The sequence below is a fragment of the Ambystoma mexicanum genome, chromosome 4q (assembly GCF_040938575.1).
Source record: "Ambystoma mexicanum isolate Mex_15411 chromosome 4q, UKY_AmexF1_1, whole genome shotgun sequence".
Classification (NCBI taxonomy): domain Eukaryota; kingdom Metazoa; phylum Chordata; class Amphibia; order Caudata; family Ambystomatidae; genus Ambystoma; species Ambystoma mexicanum.
In genome coordinates this window covers 1,193,330,738-1,193,351,094 of record NC_090928.1, presented here as the reverse complement: position 1 = coordinate 1,193,351,094, position 20,357 = coordinate 1,193,330,738, and positions in this window count along the sequence as shown.

The following is a 20,357-nucleotide window of genomic DNA, read 5'->3' as shown; positions in this document are numbered from 1 at the left end:
CATTCACATGCCATGTGCTTCCCAATGACATCCAGTGCGGTCTCCATTCACATGCCATGTGCTTCCCAATAACATCCACTTGGGTCTCCATTCACATGCCATGTGCTTCCCAATAACATCCACTGGGGTCTCCATTCACATGCCATGTGCTTCCCAATAGCATCCACTGGGGTCTCCATTCACATGCCATGTGCTTCCCAATGGCATCCACTGGAGTCTCCATTCACATGCCATATCACATGCCATGTGCTTCCCAATAGCATCCACTGGGGTCTCCATTCACATGCCATGTGCTTCCCAATGACATCCACTGGGGTCTCCATTCACATGCCATGTGCTTCCCAATAGCATCCACTGGGGTCTCCATTCACATGCCATGTGCTTCCCAATAGCATCCACTGGGGTCTCCATTCAAATGCCATGTGCTTCCCAATGACATCCACTGGGGTCTCCATTCACATGCCATGTGCTTCCCAATAACATCCACTGGGTCATCCACTGGGGTCTCCATTAACATGCCATGTGCTTCCCAATAACATCCACTGGGGTCTCCATTCACATGCCATGTGCTTCCCAAAAACATCCACTGGGGTCTCCATTCACATGCCATGTGCTTCCCAATGGCATCCACTGGAGTCTCCATTCACATGCCATGTGCTTCCCAAAAACATACACTGGGGTCTCCATTCACATGCCACGTGCTTCCCAATAGCATCCACTGGGGTCTCCATTCACACGCCATGTGCTTCCCAATAACATCCACTGGGGTCTCCATTCACACGCCATGTGCTTCCCAATAACATCCACTGGGGTCTCCATTCACACGCCATGTGCTTCCCAATAGCATCCACTGGGGTCTCCATTCACACGCCATGTGCTCCCCAATGGCATCCACTGGGGTCTCCATTCACACGCCATGTGCTTCCCAATAGCATCCACTGGGGTCTCCATTCACACGCCATGTGCTTCCCAAAAACATCCACTGGGGTCTCCATTCACACGCCATGTGCTTCCCAAAAACATCCACTGGGGTCTCCATTCACACGCCATGTGCTTCCCAATAACATCCACTGGGGTCTCCATTCACACGCCATGTGCTTCCCAAAAACATCCACTGGGGTCTCCATTCACACGCCATGTGCTTCCCAATAGCATCCACTGGGGGTCTCCATTCACACGCCATGTGCTTCCCAATAGCATGCACTGGGGTCTCCATTCACACGCCATGTGCTTCCCAATGACATCCACTGGGGTCTCCATTCACACGCCATGTGCTTCCCCAATGACATCCACTGGGGTCTCCATTCACATGCCATGTGCTTCCCAATAGCATACACTGGGGTCTCCATTCACATGCAATGCCCTTCCCAATGGCATCCACTGGGGTCTCCATTCACATGCCATGCGCTTCCCAATGGCATCCATTGGGGTCTCCATTCACATGCCATGTGCTTCCCAATGACATCCACTGGGGTCTCCATTCACATGCTACACTGGGGTCTCCATTCACATGCAATGCCCTTCCCAATGGCATCCACTGGGGTCTCCATTCACATGCCATGCGCTTCCCAATGGCATCCATTGGGGTCTCCATTCACATGCCATGTGCTTCCCAATGACATCCACTGGGGTCTCCATTCACATGCTGAGTGCTTCCCAATGACATCCACTGGGGTCTCCATTCACATGCCATTTGCTTCCCAATAACATCCACTGGGGTCTCCATTCACATGAAATGTGCTTCCCAAAATCATACACTGCGGTCTCTATTCACATGCCATGTGCTTCCCAATAGCATACACTGGGGGTCTCCATTCACATGCCATGTGCTTCCCAATAGCATGCACTGGGGTCTCCATTCACATGCCATGTGCTTCCTAATGACATCCACTGGGGTCTCCATTCACACGCCATCTGCTTCCCAATAGCATCCACTGGGGTCTCCATTCACACGCCATGTGCTTCCCAATGGCATCCACTGGGGTCTCCATTCACATGCCATATGCTTCCCAATGACATCCACTGGGGTCTCCATTCACATGCCATGTGCTTCCCAATAGAATCCACTGGGGTCTCCATTCACATGCCGAGTGCTTCCCAATGGCATCCACTGGGGTCTCCATTCACATGCCATGTGCTTCCCAATAGCATCAACTGGGGTCTCCATTCACATGCCATGTGCTTCCCAATGGCATCCACTGGGGTCTCCATTCACATGCCATGTGCTTCCCAATGGCATCCACTTGGGTCTCCATTCACATGTCATCAGCTTCCCAATAGCATCCACTGGGGTCTCCATTCACATGCCATGTGCTTCCCAATGACATCGACTGGGGTCTCCATTCACATGCTGAGTGCTTCTCAATGGTATCCACTAGGGTCTCCATTCACATGCCATGTGCTTCCCAATAGCTTCCACTGGGGTCTCCATTCACATGCCATGTGCTTCCCAATAGCATCCACTGGGGTCTTCATTCACATGCCATGTGCTTCCCAATAGCTAGCATACACTGGGGTCTCCATTCACATGTCATCAGCTTCCCAATAGCATCCACTGGGGTCTCCATTCACATGCCATGTGCTTCCCAATGACATCCACTAGGGTCTCCATTCACATGCCATGTGCTTCCCAATAGCTTCCACTGGGGTCTCCATTCACATGCCATGTGCTTCCCAATAGCATCCACTGGGGTCTCCATTCACATGCCATGTGCTTCCCAATGGCATCCACTGGGGTCTCCATTCACATGACATGTGCTTCCCAATAGCTAGCATCCACTGGGGTCTCCATTCACATGACATGTGCTTCCCAATGGCATCCACTGGGGTCTCCATTCACATGACATGTGCTTCCCAATAGCTAGCATACACTGGGGTCTCCATTCACATGCTAGAACATAAAGTGGCCTTAAAAATCAATGCTTGGCTGAATAAGCTTCTCCTCCAACCCCAATAATAACATCTGTTTAGTCTTCAGCAGACATACTCCAGTGTGTTCTTCCAATACAATGTGCTCAGCTGATGCCTGCTAAAGCTCCTCTTGCAGTCGCTAAGACGCTGATTCAATCAGCTCTCGGCGTGGGTGCTCTTTTTTTTAATATTATGTACTGTAATACAATAAGCTGTGTGCTTCGATCTGAATTTGTCTTGCATTAGCTTCCTCCTGTTACTCCATGTCGGCCCACTGTCCCTGGCAGAGAGGGCGCAGACAGTAAATACTGAAAGGGGATCCGAATCCTGGTATTTCTGTGCTAAAACAGCTCACCTGAATGATCCTCACACCCGTACTCTTTGCTTAATGCAGTAGACCTATTTATCATTGAAAGCGTTCTAACCCGTGCTGCACCTGGCAACACTATGATCAGGGTCAGCGGAGCTGTAATAGTGTGCTAATAGACTGCACTTGCAGCTAAAATGGGTTGAGTGACAGGCGAGTTTCAGTTGTCCTTGGCAGAGCTTAGACCAGTGCTGAGGGAAAAACGGTGATGTCCCGTGTCTGTACCGGACAGTATGTAGGTGAGGCCGACCTGATTGGGTCCGTCCCCAGCCGTAAGTGTAGCAGTGTCACCAGAGGGGGTGTTGCTGGGGGAGGTGGGGGAGGGAGCTAAACCCCTGGGTCTTTTGGTTGTAGCACCGGATAAAAGCTTAGGAGCTACAACCAAAAGGCTACCTAGCCCCGAGTCACAACAGTCCTGACATTGGCCTAGCCGCAGATCTTTTCCAGACCTAGCAACACCCCTGAGTGTCACTGTCTTAGAACACATGTATTGGAAAATTGTGTCTGTTCTGGAGGGCACCTGCTTGAGATTGACACAATTCAAAACTCCCTCCAGTGAATACATTCTAGTCTTCTTAATGTACTTGGTCCAGCCTCAGCCTGTCCTTAAGGAGCAGTCTTTCCCATGTCTGCTGTGCAGAGCGTGTGGGTGGGCCCAGCCAAATTGGGTACAGCCTCAGGAGTAAGCGCATCGGTGCGGAGTAAGCGCATCAGTGCAATTGTGCTTCAGGAGTGGCCTTGGAATCTTGCGTCTATTGTGGAGGGTGCCTGGTGAGACCTACCCAATTGGCACTGACCTCTGGCATGCACATATTGGTACCATTTCCTTTATTGTTGCCTAGTGAACATCAGGTCTTTAGGGATTTTCTGAAGATCAAGAGGAGATCCATGGTTTGGAGTTGCCTGGGTGTGAACTTCCACATATTTGTTGCCAAGACTGGGAAGGAGGACCCTCCTTAATGCTTCTTCTTGAAGTGTATGCGACTGCTATTAGAGCTGTGATGCTGTTTCAGATCATTTTGGAATGTGCATATGGGGGTTTTGTGGGCCTCGGCTGTGGACGGAATAATTGGCAATAGCCGGGGTTTTGAACTGGTGCCAATGAAGAGTCCAGAGTGCGGGAGCAATGTGTTCCCATCTTTCTGTATGCAGGGGGAATCCCGCTACTGAGCTTTGTGCTCTCCATAGATAGTTCTGCAAATAGTCTAAGTGCTGTTGGGGGGGCTGCTCCGGGTCACCGGGCCGCCCCCATGCTCATGTCGGGGTCACCCGACGGGTCCCTCTGTGCGGCGATCACGCCGCGGATAATGCCGTGGGGCTCACCCCATGGCGCTCCAGGTCAATGGAGCCCACACAGAGCTGGGGGCACCCAGCACACGACGGCCCCGGCTCTGGGGGCACCCAGGCCGGAGTCGTCCCCAATAGCCATGCTCACATGGCGCACAGACAGTGGAGGTTGGCGAAGTCCAGAAGGGGCGTCAGCCTCGTGGTGGGCCCGGTCCTTGGGCCTACACCACGCGGTGTTGCGCCAGGCAGGCGCACGAAGGAACCACACCAGAGTCAATGCATGGTGTGACTGACGAGCCGGAAGCGGCTTGTTGCTTTTATTGTGTTGGTCACGTGGCAGGGCCACGTGACCCATTACAACATCCTGGGAGCTACCATGCTCCCAGGAGGGGTTACCATGCAACAGGTGCCATAATGTAGTTGGGATCCAAACATATATACAAGGTGTAAGATGAAATGTGGTTGAAACTTCTGATTCTCTGAATGTAATGCTCTCTTAAGGTGTCACAAGGAAACCCCACGTGGAAAAGGTAACCATGAGAGCCAAGCAATCAAACAGCGATATTATGAATACATGCAGAAATAGTAAATATGCTCCCACCATCCTTATTATTCACAAAAGAAGGGAAAGATCTGTCCGATTGTCTTTCATTTAGGCCCATTTCATTAATACATACTGTGGGAATGTTCTCAATGAGTCACAGAAAAATCAGAATAGATTTTCAGTTTTCATTATAGAAATAGCAGGAACGCGGGGTTCTGAGTGTAGAAATGATCCCGCTACCCACCCACCTCGCCTACTATCCCTACACCGGTGCCGGTGATTCTATGAAAACCATGCATGCAGGGGCCGGTGACCCCGTCAGGTCAGACCTGTTGGGAGCACCAGCCCCTTCAGGCATACTTGTAGTCTGGCGGTTCGATGAGGCCCATTGTATATTTTTCTGGGCATCTGTGATAAAATAACCATGATAAGTGTTATTGCTTCGACTGGCATTTTGGTGCAGCCAGTCTAGGTATGTTTAAATGTGGCCTTGCATGTTTTACTGTAATATGTTATTACGTGTCTAGACTGGTCTACATTGCGCAGCCAGTTGGGCATGTGTTCATTGTGGCATGGCATTTTTAATAGCAAAGCATTACATTAATTAAAGCATTAATGCTTCTGTGCACGGTGGGTGACTTGCATGTATTGGATCTTTGGATTGAAGTTAGCCTACAAAACAATTACAAACGCTCTGGGTTTTTAGTCAATTTACCTCAGAAAGTGTGCTGCATAATGCATTAAAACACATATTTCTCCTAGTGCAGTGTGTGGCATACCCCTGCAGCAGCACGTTTGTGCGTATTGGGCAAGCTCGGTACTCTAGGCCAGCCCAGAACGTGGCACGTCCTGTGAATTGTTGCTGAGCTTGGGGGGCGGGGACTCAGCCTGGCTTGCAGGGGCGCCCCCAAGTGTTGTGCTACATCAATGCATTGGAGCAGTCCTGATTGCAAGAGAGGGGCTGTTCCAGTAGACTAGTACATATGTATGGACTCTCAGCCGGTTACAAAATGAATTACTCAAAATGTAGGCTACTAGTAATTGGGACAGGATAAAATATTCACCATATCTATATGCCCTATTTCCCATTCTAAAAGCAAATATTTGAATTATTTTGAATTTGGATCACATTTTTTTAAAGCTGTTTTGTCATCTGTGGAACAGATTAAAGGAGCTGTCACCAATTACGATATTCTCCTTTTATCCCACGTGGGAAGAATCAATTAAATTAAAGCAAGCATTGGTAAAGCCTTTTGGCTTTGGCTTTTGACTATTTTGACTAGGCACTGAATAAGCATTTGTCAGGCATTACCATCCAATGCTCAGCTGTTAGCACCTTTTGGCAGGTGTTGGCCACATATGCCTGAGCATTTGCATCATCACTAAGGGAAGTATACAGGTGGTGGCAGTGTGCGTGGGAAGGACAGTGCGGGCATGATGCACTGTGTGTGAATTTGTAGGGGAAGTGTGTGTGGGGCCAATATTATACTGTAGGGGCAGTGTGTATGCAGGGGCCGTGTCTGTGTTCATGGGGCCAGTGTGTGTGGGAGGCAGTGTGTTTGGGCATTGTATTTTTTGGGCAGTGTTGGGCACCATGCCTGAATAGCAGACAGACAGTCAGGAATGAGAGAATGAGGAATGAGAGAGGAGGAGGAGGCAGAGAAGGTAAGGTGTAAGGAGAGTTGTGTGTCGTCAGCAGAACACTGGAAGTTAGGAGAGAAGGCAGAGATCAAATGAGCTAGGGGAAAAAGTAGATGTTGAAAAGCCAAGCCAAGGCAAGAGAATAGAGCCCTGAGGGACACCACAAGTGGAGAGTCAGATGGAGGAGAGAAAAGGGCCCTGTTGAATCTAGGAAGGTCATTCAGAGAGGAAGCAGGTCAGCCAGTCCAGAGCCAGGTCTGTGATGCCAAGGGTATCACAGAGTCGATTTATAAGGGTGGCATGATTGACCATATCAAAGGCAGAGTAAAGGTCAAGAAGGATAAGAATGGAAGGCAGATTTCATCCAGATTAGAGAGCAAGTCTTCACAGATGTTCAGGAGTGCAGTTTCCGTGCCTCTGGCAGCTCTGAAATATATCAAAACAAGAAAGTGCTGTTACGCAAGGGATTGGTCACTTAGGTTAAATTATTCAGACAAAGTTTCCTAGTCCAATCCGTCTTCAAAAGAATCATTTGTACATTCAATCGCAAGAAAAAAAACCACCATATCAGCCACAAGTGTTAAAAAGAAAATATTGTTTTGTATATATTTGTTTGAACAACAAATAATGTTAAAGTGTTCAATATGACAATCACAAAGAAAAAAGGAAAACAACAGATGAGGCCCACCTCATAAGGGCACAATAAATTGTAATAACACCTACATAAACATATGCATATTCTTGAAATTACAAAAAGTGTATAGGATTAGCAAAAGGGTGGAAAAGAACGTTTTTGAAAAGAACAAAATTACAAAGACACTTGAACATAATTGACACAAATAACAGTGAAATAAACGTCCCATATTGACCGTTATGTAAAACCATAACCTGTGGTACCTACAAGCTAAGTCTATTTGCCTTACGACTAATGCGATAAATGTCTTGTACCTAAACACTGCTATTAGTTTAGGAAATTGGTTTAGGAAAAAGGAAGGAGACAAGTCCTTCTTAGTATCCCTGAGTGAAAAGTTCTTATCCAGGATAGGGTCTACCAAGGCAGAAGGGGGATCCAAAAAAAGGGAGAAACCAAAGAAAGTTCCTTCAGTTGTTGGACCCATTGTAATTCACGATCCAAACTTGCGATGCGGTCTGTCAAGACCTTCAATCCCCTCTTGTAACAATGCGTTTTGGCGGAACAACAATGTGAGTTCAATTTTCCAAAAAGAAAGGTCCGTCTTCGTCAGGGCAGTGGGTAACAGGACCCTGACAAAATTTCCTTCGGATAAAACCTGTTCCCAATTCCTGAGAATACATTTAAACCTGCTCCCAACAAAGGAGTTGCTTGAGGTCAGGAAACCGGAGGATTTCTGGGATTATCTTTGTAGATTTTGTAACCATCTGTTAGAATCCTTGTACCACCTGATCATGAATTGACCGGAAATTGGGGACGTCAGATCTAACATTGGGTTAATAGTCCGATGTGTGGATTAGTTCATCTTCCATGCATGGGTAAGGGACATCGTAATCATCGTATTGTGGTCAGGGATTAATCACTTTAGTCGGCTGCACCACACGTGAAGTACTCATGTGGACTCCTATCTGGTAGTCTGTACAAGAGGGCTAAGGACCCCTACACGTGTTTACAGCGTTCGGGATCCATTAGTGTGTCAACTACGATTTTGGTCATGTTGATCGCCCGACGTGCTCTTCTACCAGAGGTTCACCCTCTCACGTCTGTGTCATGGCTGCTCTGAAGCCATACTGGTAGTCGTGGAGACAACCAACAGATTCAGTTTGGTGGATAAGCTGGGAGATTGCCAGCCTCAGTTTGCCCAGGAATGTTACCAGTTGTTGTCACTACACCAGGGACCATAAATGTAGGTTCAGTCATAGTCATCTCAACACAACAGTGTATCGATCTTAATCTATAGGCGAGACTTGCTCTCCTCTACTTACTTACATCAACTTAATGAAATAAACCTTTCATATTAACATAGAATTCTATATTTTAACAAGTATGTGCTGGAAGAGCTATCAATAATCGCACCTACACACTTTCTCCTTTAGCTATACATCCATGTAATAACCTGGAATGTGGCTGCTCCTGTAATCTACTGAGCTTTAATCAAGTCTATGCAAAAAGGACACCTGTTGGTTCCTATATGGATGTCAAGAGGTACTGAAAATGTGCTATTTGATCCGTGAACGATATATGGAAGGACTGCCCCCAGTCTGTAAGTGGGTGTCCATAACGCCTCGGCCAACCAAGTCATGAGGTTAATTGCTGCTCCACACAATAAGCTTCAACCTCATACTGTATTGACAACGTTAGATTATTAGGTGTAATGTGATAAGCAAGAGGTAACCAAAGCCAATGAAAAACGTAGCACACATTTCAAACAAGAAGCACATTTTTTTAATTCTCTAGTTCTGTTGTCAAAAAGTGTGTCTTCTAAAGAGCTTATAACATGTGACTGTGCAGCACAGTTTTGAATGTGGAGTGGTGCCAAATGTTTCTCTCAAAGCCTACCATGGTGAACAAATAAAATGAAAACACCAGAGATCTCACGCCACGATAAAGGGTCTTGTATCTAGACAAAGAGTGGTTCATGTGTTAGTCAATATTTAAAATGTCAATGACAAGTACTTTATCAATATTTGATTTGTGGGTTTTGACTACTGTGTTTTCCCTTTTCTCCAGCCACCAGTCAAAGTCTTGCAGGATGGTGTGGTATGGGCTGTTGACCATAAGCTCTATTAGGGCATCTGCAAATCTGTCTGCAAACAAAAGGTTGTAGGAAGGTGCTATGTATATCAGGAGAAATGTAGGAAGAGACCTTTGAGACACTTGACAAAGGAATAAGAGGAATTCACCATCTGATGTGGTGACTTAGGAAGATACTTTTGCATCGATTGTGTCCTTTTGTACGAGTGTGAATCCTCCTCTCCTGCCAGTGCGGGGGGGTGAACTTGATCTTGATGCCCTTCTATCATTCTGCATGTCGCATTATTGTTAGACAACTTTCTGTGTTGAAGAGTAAGTCAGTGTTATCCTTGATGTGCAGATCTATAACACTCACTAATGCATAAGATTGCTTTGTTAAATGCAACAGCCAGTTTTAATCGGTGTATCCAATAAACAATTGATCATCGTGTCTCAGTTTAGCCAAACGAGAAATATAAAAGCTTAAAGCTCTTTTGCTGTCAAGTCTGTGAACCCTTTCTTTCTCCTTACAAGGGCGAGGTGGATAATAAAACGTTCACAATTACATTTTTTGGGACAAATTCAATTCCGAAACCACCTTCGGCAGAAAAGCAGGTTGGATCCTTAATACAACTTTTTCCTTATTAAAAGTTGTAAACTTTGACTTACATGACAAAGCCTGCAACTCGCTGACACTGCGTGCAGATGGTATGTCCGTTAAAAAGATAGTTTCTAATGTTAGTAACCTTAATGGGCAAGAATGAAGCGGTTCAAATGGAGCTCACATGAGAGATTTTAGCACCAAATTCAAATCCCAAATGGGGTCCACAAAAGGGGCTGGAGGGAACACATTTGTGAGCCCTTTTAAGAATGGAATTACAATTGGCATTTTAAGATGGATGATGAACCCAATCCTCCTCTTGCGAGAGAAGGTCCTCTCTTTACGAAAGACGAATTGGAAGCAGATGGAAAAGTCCATAAGGTCTTGGTACCACATACTCCCGGCCCAATCCGGAGCAATTAAGATCATGCATAGCCTGAACTTTCTCAACCTCCTGATCAACTGAGGAATGACGGGGACTGGAGGAAACATTTAAAGGAGTGGAAATTCACATCCACCATGAACGCATCCGCTAGTGCTACTCTCGGAGGAAATTCCCTGGAGCAGAACAGTTTGCACTTCCGGTTGGCACTGGACGCAAACAGATCTACTTGAGATGTTCCCCAAAGGCTGAAGATCTCTTGAATGACTTCCTGAGCTAGTTCCTACTTGTGCGAAACTATACACTGCATGCTCAGAGCGTCCACCACCGTGTTCTCTTCTCCAGCTAGGTGAACTGCAGATAGAGAGATTCCTTCTTGAAGAACCAGACACCTCCTCTCTTGTTGAGGTAGCACATGGCGACAATGTTAGCTCTAAAAGGTTGATGTGTAGTTTGGATTCCGATGGAGACCAATTGCCACTGACCGTCAGATCGTTTGCATGAGCTCCCCACCCTGTGTGGGAGGTATCCGTAACCACAGTTATTTCCGGCCATGGTTGTCAAAAAGTTTCCCCCTTCAGAATGTTGTCCTTCCAGGCCCACCACAACAGATCCTGTGTGACCCTGAATCTGAGAAAGGGTAACCAGTTTGAACTTGTCCTTCCTGAGGAACTTGTTCAAGTAGCTCAAGTCTAAAATGGATCTCAATCCTCCAGCCTTTTTGGGGATAAAAATGTAAGGGGAGTAGCACCCCATCTTCCTCTCCATCACCGGTACTGGTTCTATAGCACCTTTCCCTAGCAGAGTGGAAGTCTCCTGCAACAGGAACGGATCTGGAATTTTGTGGGTGTGGGTCCTGGTGGGTCATCCTGAGGCCTCCTTAAGAAGGGGAGGCAGTAACCCTGGACTACTGTTTACAAGGCCCAAGCATCGTAAGGAATGCCCAGCCATTCTCCCAGAAGCTGACTGAGCCTGCCTTCCAATGCAGTCCTGTGGACTAAGGCTATAGCGTGGTTTTGAGGCAGCCGAAGCAGAGGCTGAGGGTAAAGTAGCTATTGCCTGGGCGGACATAGCACCCTTTTCTTTTCCACCACGAGGACATTTTCTCTGGCCTCTTTGACTGGCCAGTTCTCTTGCTCTTCCAAATGAGGAGCAGTAGCAAAAGGACCTACCCCTCCAAGTCTTTGCAGTGGGGTGAGAAGGTTGAGGCTGTCTGATAGCGACACTGAGTGATTTAGCTGCTGCTTTTGAGGTCTGTAATTTCTCAAGGCTTTCATCAGCCTTGCTGCCAAACAATTGAGTGGCATCATAGGGCATGTTAAGTAGCCTTTTGTGTGGTGTTTCCGTGTCTAGTAGCAGGCGACTAATCATCTGTTCCATTTCTGCCACATGCTCATCTGTCCTTTCCCGTTGTCGCCCCATGGTTAGGATGGTGTCTAACGAGAGATTTGTCTCCAATAGGATGGATCTCAGGAGCTTCTGGGAAGAGAGGCCATGTATGACCTATTGTCTGAATGCAAATTCGTCATCCAGGCCATCTCTCGCATCCGACCATGGAAGTTGTTGATGCTTTCTTGTGGGCATTGTCTGGCCTGGCTCATTTTAAAGAGCTTGAAATCCGGGCTGATTTGCGGCTTGAATTTCCTCGTGGGGACAGATTTCGCTATCTCATAGTCGTCTTCTGTGCCGTGGTTCCGGATTGCATTGAACAGTCTCAGCGCCATGGTGCTGAAGTTGAGCATGAGGAATGTCCTTTTTTCTCCGACGGTGATGTCGCTTGCTTTAAGGCTTAGTGCGAATTGCTGGACCCACAGCTCTCGGCGGAGCCCTGCAAGGGGGCCAAAAGGCTTAAATAGCTCCATGAATGTGCCTTGCGTGGTATGTAACCACGTGCTGGTGTCAAGGTTTTGGTCCAGTTGCGTGGGCGGCATCGCAGTTGGGTCTTCTGCCATGATGCGGTGTGCTCAGGATGGCACCTGTGCTTGGTGAGGGTCGTGACCCACACAGGTGTGCCCTGGTCTGTTCTGGGCAGGGTTCAAGCTATTTTGTCCATTTGGCAGGCAGTGCACTACCTTTGACTGTCCTGCAGGGTGGGTGATTCGCCAGCAACCTGTGGCTTGGGTCTATCCAGTGATGGGTTGCAGGGCTGGCTGCTGCACTGCCAGGTGGCTGCTTGCTTGCAGGCTAGCATAGTTCAGACTTCAGTTAGAGGTATAGTGTCCTTGCATGGCTGCTTGCTGGTAGGCTGCTGGCTAAGGCCTAATGGGCCATTGCTGCCGGGTGGCTGTGCACTTGTGGGGGTGACAGTGAGGACCTGGGGGGGTCAGGTGTGCCTTCTGTGGTATTGGGTGGCCTGTGGGCTGAAGTCAATGCTTGCCTGCAGGCATGCAGTTGGCCTTAATGCCGCTCCCAGGGGGGCATAGTGCAACGCAGCACTTACTGTTCTCTCCGGCGTGCTCTTCTGATGCCCAGGCACCGTGTGAGGGAAGGACGCGACTGTGCAGTGAGACAGCAGGCCCTGGGGTGCCTGGGGCATGGGAATGGGCCAGTGTGGCATTGCACCGAGCCGAACAGGTGGGTGCCACAGCGGGTGAGCCTCGTCTTTCTGCCTCGTCGCCAGTGTGATAAGGGGCCAGAGGGGCAGGCAGGACAATGAGGGACACAGTAGCTCTGGTGTCAGAGCGGAGACTGCCTTTGCAGGCTTTCTCCCTCTGCTTTATTAGCTGTATGCATATGGTCTGTGTCACATGGACATCACATGGACATCACATCCCTATGCGCCACTAGCCTGAACTCGTGAACTCCACTTGAAGGCCGATAAGACACAATGATGGCCAGACAGCTCACATATACATTTACACATAAGTGGTTAACAGCCCCTTTACAGAGGCAGAATGGATGCTGACAGAGAGACGGGGGCGTTCGGCGGCGGTCGCCGAGAGCGCCAAGATGGCGGATGCACGAAACGCTGTGCATGGCTACAGCGTTGCAGGCACAGCTGACAAGCTGTGTAGGCTAAGTTTGCGGGTAGTGGCCACCGGACAAAGAAGGCAGCACGTAGCAGTCAACCAACCTGCTTGTGGGAGGAAGGGTGGCCATGAGGCAAGGGCAGGGTCGGACTGGCCCTTTCGGTCTTTCGGCCCGTGGCCGAACGACTTTGGGGTCCCCTGGGGCCGGTTTTCCGGCAGCCACCTCTGGGCCGTTTTTTTTTTGTAAAAAAAAAAAAAAAAAAATTTCAATTTTTTTTTTTTTTTTTTATTGGCAGGCCCCCGGGCCCGGCCTAGTGTGTGTGTGTGCGCTGCAGTGCGCTGAGCCGCGTCGCGAGTATTCGCGGGCCGCGGCCAAGTCAGATGGAGATGGGGGGGGTGAGTGAGCCGCCTGGGCTGGGTGAGCCAGCCAGTCAGTGAGGCAGGGCATGGAGGCAGGAGCCAGGAGGGGGAGGCGCTGCGCGCCGGCGGCACACTATCTGAGTGAGAGTCTGCACAATCATCATAGCAAGGTAACACTAGTCACTAGATGTTACCTTGCTTTGATGATTGCATCTGCATCATGCATGCATCATAATTTATGATGCATGCAGATGGATGCAGATGCATGTGCATAATTCATTCACGGTGTCGCGTCGGTGGGCCTGGGCCACCACCAGGCCGGCGGCTGTGCCGCCAGTGCCACTTCAGGGGGCCGGTGTGCCTGCCGTGTGTGTGCTCACCAGCTCACGAGCCTCTGGCCTGCGGCTGCGGCGGCCAGAGAGAACGACTTGTTTAATCTGTGGGAGGGAGGCAGGCTGAAGCAATTGCAAACACACACCAAAGCAATTGTAACACCTGCCTCCCTCCCCTCCGAGTCCTCCTGACCCTGAGGGGGTGGAGCCTCCAGCCTACCTGCAGGGCTGACTGAGGGCTCTGCTGAGCTGGGGCCGGCACTGTAAGAACACAGTGACACATTTCACACTTGCTTTCAACTTTGCTGCAGGAAGTAAGTAACACTTCTTTGCAAAGTTGAAAGCAACTGTCTTCAACTTGTGCCTGGGGGCTGGGCTGGGCTCCGGGGCCGACGGCGCAGTGGACGAATAAGTTGAATAACTGGACCCAATGAAAATTCGGCTGGGCAGGCAGTGCCTGCCCACCCAATTTGCCGCCAAATCGCCAATGCATACATTATGCTGCTGGCTGCTGCTATATGAGCCCCCACCCAAGCACGCACCGTCTGCAGTGGACCTCGAGACTGACAGTACCAGTGCCCACAGCCCACACAGGACAGGAGGACCACAAGGCAGCACTGAGGCGGCCAGCAGACAGTGGAGTGCCCAGTGCCAGTGCCGGCCACACAGCCCACAGACAGCAGCCCAGCCAACAGCCAGCCAGTCACTGAGGTAAGGAGTGGAGTGGGACTACTGTGAGCAACGTAAACATTAGGGCAGAGCCTGAGGAAAAACATGCATAACAAGTGCCTGTGTCTCAGCCACACCGTCCCTTTTCAGGGGATTTCCCTGCCATGCCATGCAATGTGAGTGTGCCTGGGGTGAGGGTGCATGCAGGTCTGCTGTGCCCACAGTGCCAGTGATGCGCACACGCACTCGCACATCCCGCTCAGACCCATCCCTCTTTACCCTCGTGCCACTGAACTCATTGGAATGGCTCCTTTCTCATTTTCTGAGCCTCTGGGTGCTATGTTGAAGCACGCCAAAGGGGTGTTCACTGGGCACTGTAAATGTGCCCCATGCCATATGAGTGTGCCTGGGGTGGGGGTTCAGGTCTGCAGCTGTGTGCCACAGTGCCAGTGATGCGCAGTGCGCAGCGCACACACTGCTGGCTACACTGAGCAACTGCTAAGGTGAGAGGCACTGCTGCTGCCCACTTGCTGCCTCTGACCTCTGATCCTGGGCTTACCGTGCAGGTCTGCTGTGCCAGTGATGCGCACACGCACGGCACATCCCGCTCAGACCCATCCCTCATTACCCTCGTGAGTCCGAGTTGCCAGCTATAGCATACCGTGTCCTCGCAGTGATGCGTGGCGCATGAGCCAAACTGAAATTGCACTGTCACCAAAAAGGAAGAGCGCGAAATGCCCCCTCGCCCCCCCCACCCGCCGCACAGCCCTCACTTGGAGCAATACAAACGGAGCAGGGGATGAATACTACCCCCACACCCCAGCCCCACCCGAGCCCTTCCTGGCACATCTGCATTAATTTCGCGGTTTATTTTCCCTGGGGGTGGGCAGGGGGCGGGCGTCGATTGGCACCTACCCATGGGTTGGTGACTTTTTCTTTGAAAATGATGCATTGATTTTTTTTTTCCGATTTCCTGCGGTGGTATTTTCACCCAATGTTATTTTTTATGTAATTAGAGGGTGGGGGCCAAACCCGGGGCAGAGAAAAGGAGTAGGGGGCTCCTTTGGCGCGAGGCTGCAGCGAAGAAGCAGGGTTCGAGTTTCTGAGCAGGAAGGGGGTGGGGGTTGAATTATTAATGCACTTTGCAAGCGGCGAGAGTAGTTGGTGGCGAGAAGTGTCCATTCCAGGCTGCTGCAGAAAAGGGGGGAAGAGGGGAGCTTTTGTATTTTCGCACCTTCTGCCGGGGAAATAAAGGAGGGGGCTGGGGGGAGTACCTGCCCGCTTCTCTTTTTTTCCCTCGTTCTTTCTGGAGGGAGGGGTAGCAAGGAATTGAGGGAGCGAGAGCGAGGTAGCTTGCGAGGGAGGGGAGACCGTCGTTCCCAGAGCAGAGAGAGGTAGCGATCGAGAAGGGAGACCCGGGCATCCTGCGCCCCCTTTCTGCTGTCAAGGATTGTGGATTTTTTTAGGGGAAGAGAGGGGAAGGGGGAGGGAGGGTCGGGGCGGGGGGGCCTCCAGGTTTGGTTCCTGCGGATTGCTAGGCAAGGCAAGGCATAGAAAAGTGGAGGGGGAGGAATCGGCTGCTTATTTGGGGGGTTGATGCTGAGACCCCCCTCGGCTCCCGAACCCCCCCTTTGGATGTCCGTGAGCTCCAACACAATGATCTTCATGATACTGGCCCGTGCCACGGTCCCACGGAACTCATTGGCTCCTTTCTCATTGTCTGAGCCTCTGGGCGCTATGTTGCCGCATGCCAAAGGGGTGTTCACTACTGGGCACTGTAAATGTGCCCCATGCCATGTGAGTCAGTGAGTGTGCCTGGGGTGGGGGTGCAGAGGCACTAGTGCTGCCCACTTCTGCTGCCTCTGAACCTCTGATCCTGGGCTTACCATGCAGGTCTGCTGTGCCAGTGATGCGCACACGCACTCGCACATCCCGCTCTGACCCATCTCTCATTACCCTCGTGCCACGGAGCTCATTGGCTCTTTTCTCATTTTCTGAGCTTCTGGGCGCTATGTTGCCGCCGCATGCCAAAGGGGTGTTCACTGGGCACTGTAAATGTGCCCCATGCCATGTGAGTGTGCCTGGGGTGGGGGTGCAGAGGCACTGCTGCTGCCCACTTCTGCTGCCTCTTATCCTCTGATCCTGGGTTTACCGTGCAGGTCTGCTGTGCCAGTGATGCGCACACGCACTCAGCACTCGCACATCCCGCTCAGACCCATCCCTCATTACCCTCGTGCCACGGAGATTAATGCATAATAGCGGCCTCCGGTTTGGACAGAGAATCAAAGCAATTGGAGAACCAATTCAAAACTTCCAACATGTTGGTCAATGGTCAGTTGCCAATCCCTGCCAAAATAGCACTCTACCACAGCTGCTATAGGCCACTAGCACTCCCTAAAAGATGTGCATCTACGCCATTTAATAATTATTAAATACTGATGTGCGTTATGACAGACAGTGAAGCCCTCTGCAGAAAGGCAGCTAACCTCTCTGTGGCACCAAAGGCAAACGTTATCATGCGATCACATGGATCCCATTAACTCAGTACAACAAGATATAACACAGGTTTCTGATTGGCTTATGAATCCCAAATGCAGGAATGATGTGATGCACCCCCGCTTGAGCAGCTTGTACTGCCCCAGTGTGGTGTGTTCTGCGGCTGCATCTGCTTGCTGGGTGCCACTGTGCCAGCTCCAACTTATTTTTCAAACACATTGCAACGCATAGCGCCCAGATCTATAGCTTAATATTTAGCCTGGGATTCACAAACCTTTAGTCACCATTCCACTATATGTTTCGGCGTAAGCGACGCATTCCTTTCAATGGTGCACAACGTTACCTTGAAGTGCCGGATGGGGCTCCCCCAGACCCTTGGGCTCGCCCCATATTCTGAGCCCCCCTTTCTCAAACCCTTTCCTTCCCTCGCTTCACGCGTGTATACCTTCTGTAGACAGTAGACCCCTGCAGCCTGACACAAGGTGGTACCTCTGCCCCAGGGGCTCTCCCCGACACCGGAGCCCTCCTTTCCTCCTTGTTCCCTTCCCCCTCTCTCTCTATTACCCTCTCACCGAACAAATGAGTCGAATCTTCCCGAGTCCGGTAATTCCCCAGTCCTGGTCCCAATTCCAGCTCAAGTCTTTCCATCTTTCCTTCTTCTTTGTTTTAAAATGTTCAATATTCTTCCTTTTCTCTCTTCAAATGTTACTCAGTTTCCTCTGCACACCTGCCTTTTATAGTTTCCATCGTCTTTTAATTTCTCTCTCTTCAGACTCACCTTTTTTTGTCCTTAACCTATCTTGCAAACTTCTGTTTCCGTTTATTTTTCGACTTTTACCTTCTCTTTTGTGTTAATATTTATCCATTTCAAACTATTGTCCTACCCTGCTAAGTCACCAAGTGTTTGTTTCTGATTTCATTTTCCTTTCATTGTGTATATCCCTACTCCATAGTCCAAACTTATTTTTCTTTAGACCCCACCCTTACCGTACACTTCCTCTGCCTGCATACACCCACTCTCTTTTTGCCTCCTGCCTGAGTACCAAAAGCATACCTGTGTTCTTCCCCAGCCCTCACCAGGGCCCATCAATCGCTCTTTTTGCATTTGTTTGCCCCTCTAGAACTTACCTTCCTCCCCAGGCTGCATCTCAGGTTCTGCCCTTATTGGCCTGCCTTGGCCCAGCCGACCTCCCCAGGCTCCATCTCTCTTGCTGCCCTGGTTGGTCTCTCGTGCCCCAGCCCACCTCCCCAGGCTCCATCTCTCTTGCTGCCCTTGTTGGCCTCTCTTGCTCCAGCCCACCTCGCAGGCTCCATCTCTCCTCCTGCCCTGGTTGGTCTCCCGTGCCCCAGCCCACCTCCACAGGCTCCATCTCTGTCCCTGCCCTTGTTGGCCTCTCTTTCTCCAGCCCACCTCCCCAGGCTCCCTCTGTGTTCCTGCCCTTGTTGGTCTCTCTCGTGCCCCAGGCTCCATCTCTGTGCACCTCAAATGTTGTGTATGTTTGTGTGTGTCCAGCATGGACTCCGCTATGTTTACACTCTGTTTCCATCATGAGACAAGCCGTTTCTGTAATTCTGCGCCACATTGTAAGTTTGGCGTATCAACTATGGTAATACCGCTCAACTGAATTCTTCTTACTGCATGCGGCTACGATAATACTACAACTGATTTAGGGTTGGTGCCAAGTACAAGTTATTTCCCGCTTTTGAGGCCAATTAAACTGCATTGGGGACATGTGGTAATACTGCATGGGGCAAGACCTCCATTGAAGATGAGGCAACAAGCAGGCAGCACATGCATGGGCTGCAAAGGCCATTATCGTGTGTTTCAGCAAGATAGGCGCTACTCTGGAATGCCACCTGTTACCACCATACTTGTAGTGAGGATGACAGTAGCAGACTGGCCCATAAGGAACTTGGGAACACTCCAGAGGGGCCTATGCCTCTGAGGACCTGTCTGGGGCTGATCCAGTTACAAGCTTCATTTTTCCACCATCCGACAAGTATGTCATAATGTTTTCACTGGTCTATTGCAAGACTGAGCTCAGCTGTTCTTGGTGAGGGCAGCAGTCAGAATTAGGTGTCACAGCCATGGGCCAATGTATTGCCCTACTGCCATGCTGTCATGCTTAGTCTCCCTACCTTTACGCATTCAGTTTCCAGTGTTACATGCCTTTCGAAACGGAGCCTATAGTATGGACATTGTGAGCTAAGGGGGTGGGGTGGGGCTGGGCATGTTGAAGGCTATAGCTTTTAATAGTTCCGGTGATGAGTGCGAGGAGTTTGGGTTGTAAAAGCTACTGGACGTGAGCAGTAGCTCGCTGTCCCTGTTACTGGAAATGGTGTTACCTTGTGCTATCTATTGCCTGACATATGTGGGAATTCGCTCCTCTACCTGTTACTAAATGGGTACATCAACGGTCACAGAGAATGATCAGGAGCCGATTGTGTTTGAGCTGGCTTTACCAGAGCTGGGAGCAAGCTGTACCAGTTATGCTGTACGGCCCCTTGGGCATCAGAGCTGGTTGTATTTGTTACTGGGCAATGTGGGCATGAGCGAAATGTAACCGTATCCGTTTTGGAAGCTGGCTGTACCTGTTCATTGGCATGAATAGTTAGGTAAAGAGTATTGCATGCTGCTACATTGCTCTCCTTGATAGAGATGGATTGTGGACCTGCCCATGGTAAAACATGACTTTTTTTCTGTGGGGAGGGGTTGCAACTGGGGGAAAAGATGAGAGAAAAAGTGTCAGTACTGAAAAGTCAGTTGAGCTGGGAGCAGCCTCGGACTGGCCTGTAGGACAATAGGCCCAGGGCCAACCAAAAACACAAAATGCTGGTGTGGGACCGTTTTTTTGGCCAAAGTGGGACCCTTATTGGCCCATGTGGGCCAGTTTGATGAGTTAATTCACACTGCGACTAGTAGTTTTGACCAGTGTTGCTGAATAAATATTCTTTAAAATATACAATTTGCATGTCACTTTATCAAAAAAGCTCCCCCCGGGTACTATTCAAACAGTATCACAAAAGGAATGAAAAGCCATTTGCAAGTGCGGGCCACTTTTTCTTTGGTGCCTGAGACAATTGCATGGCCCAGT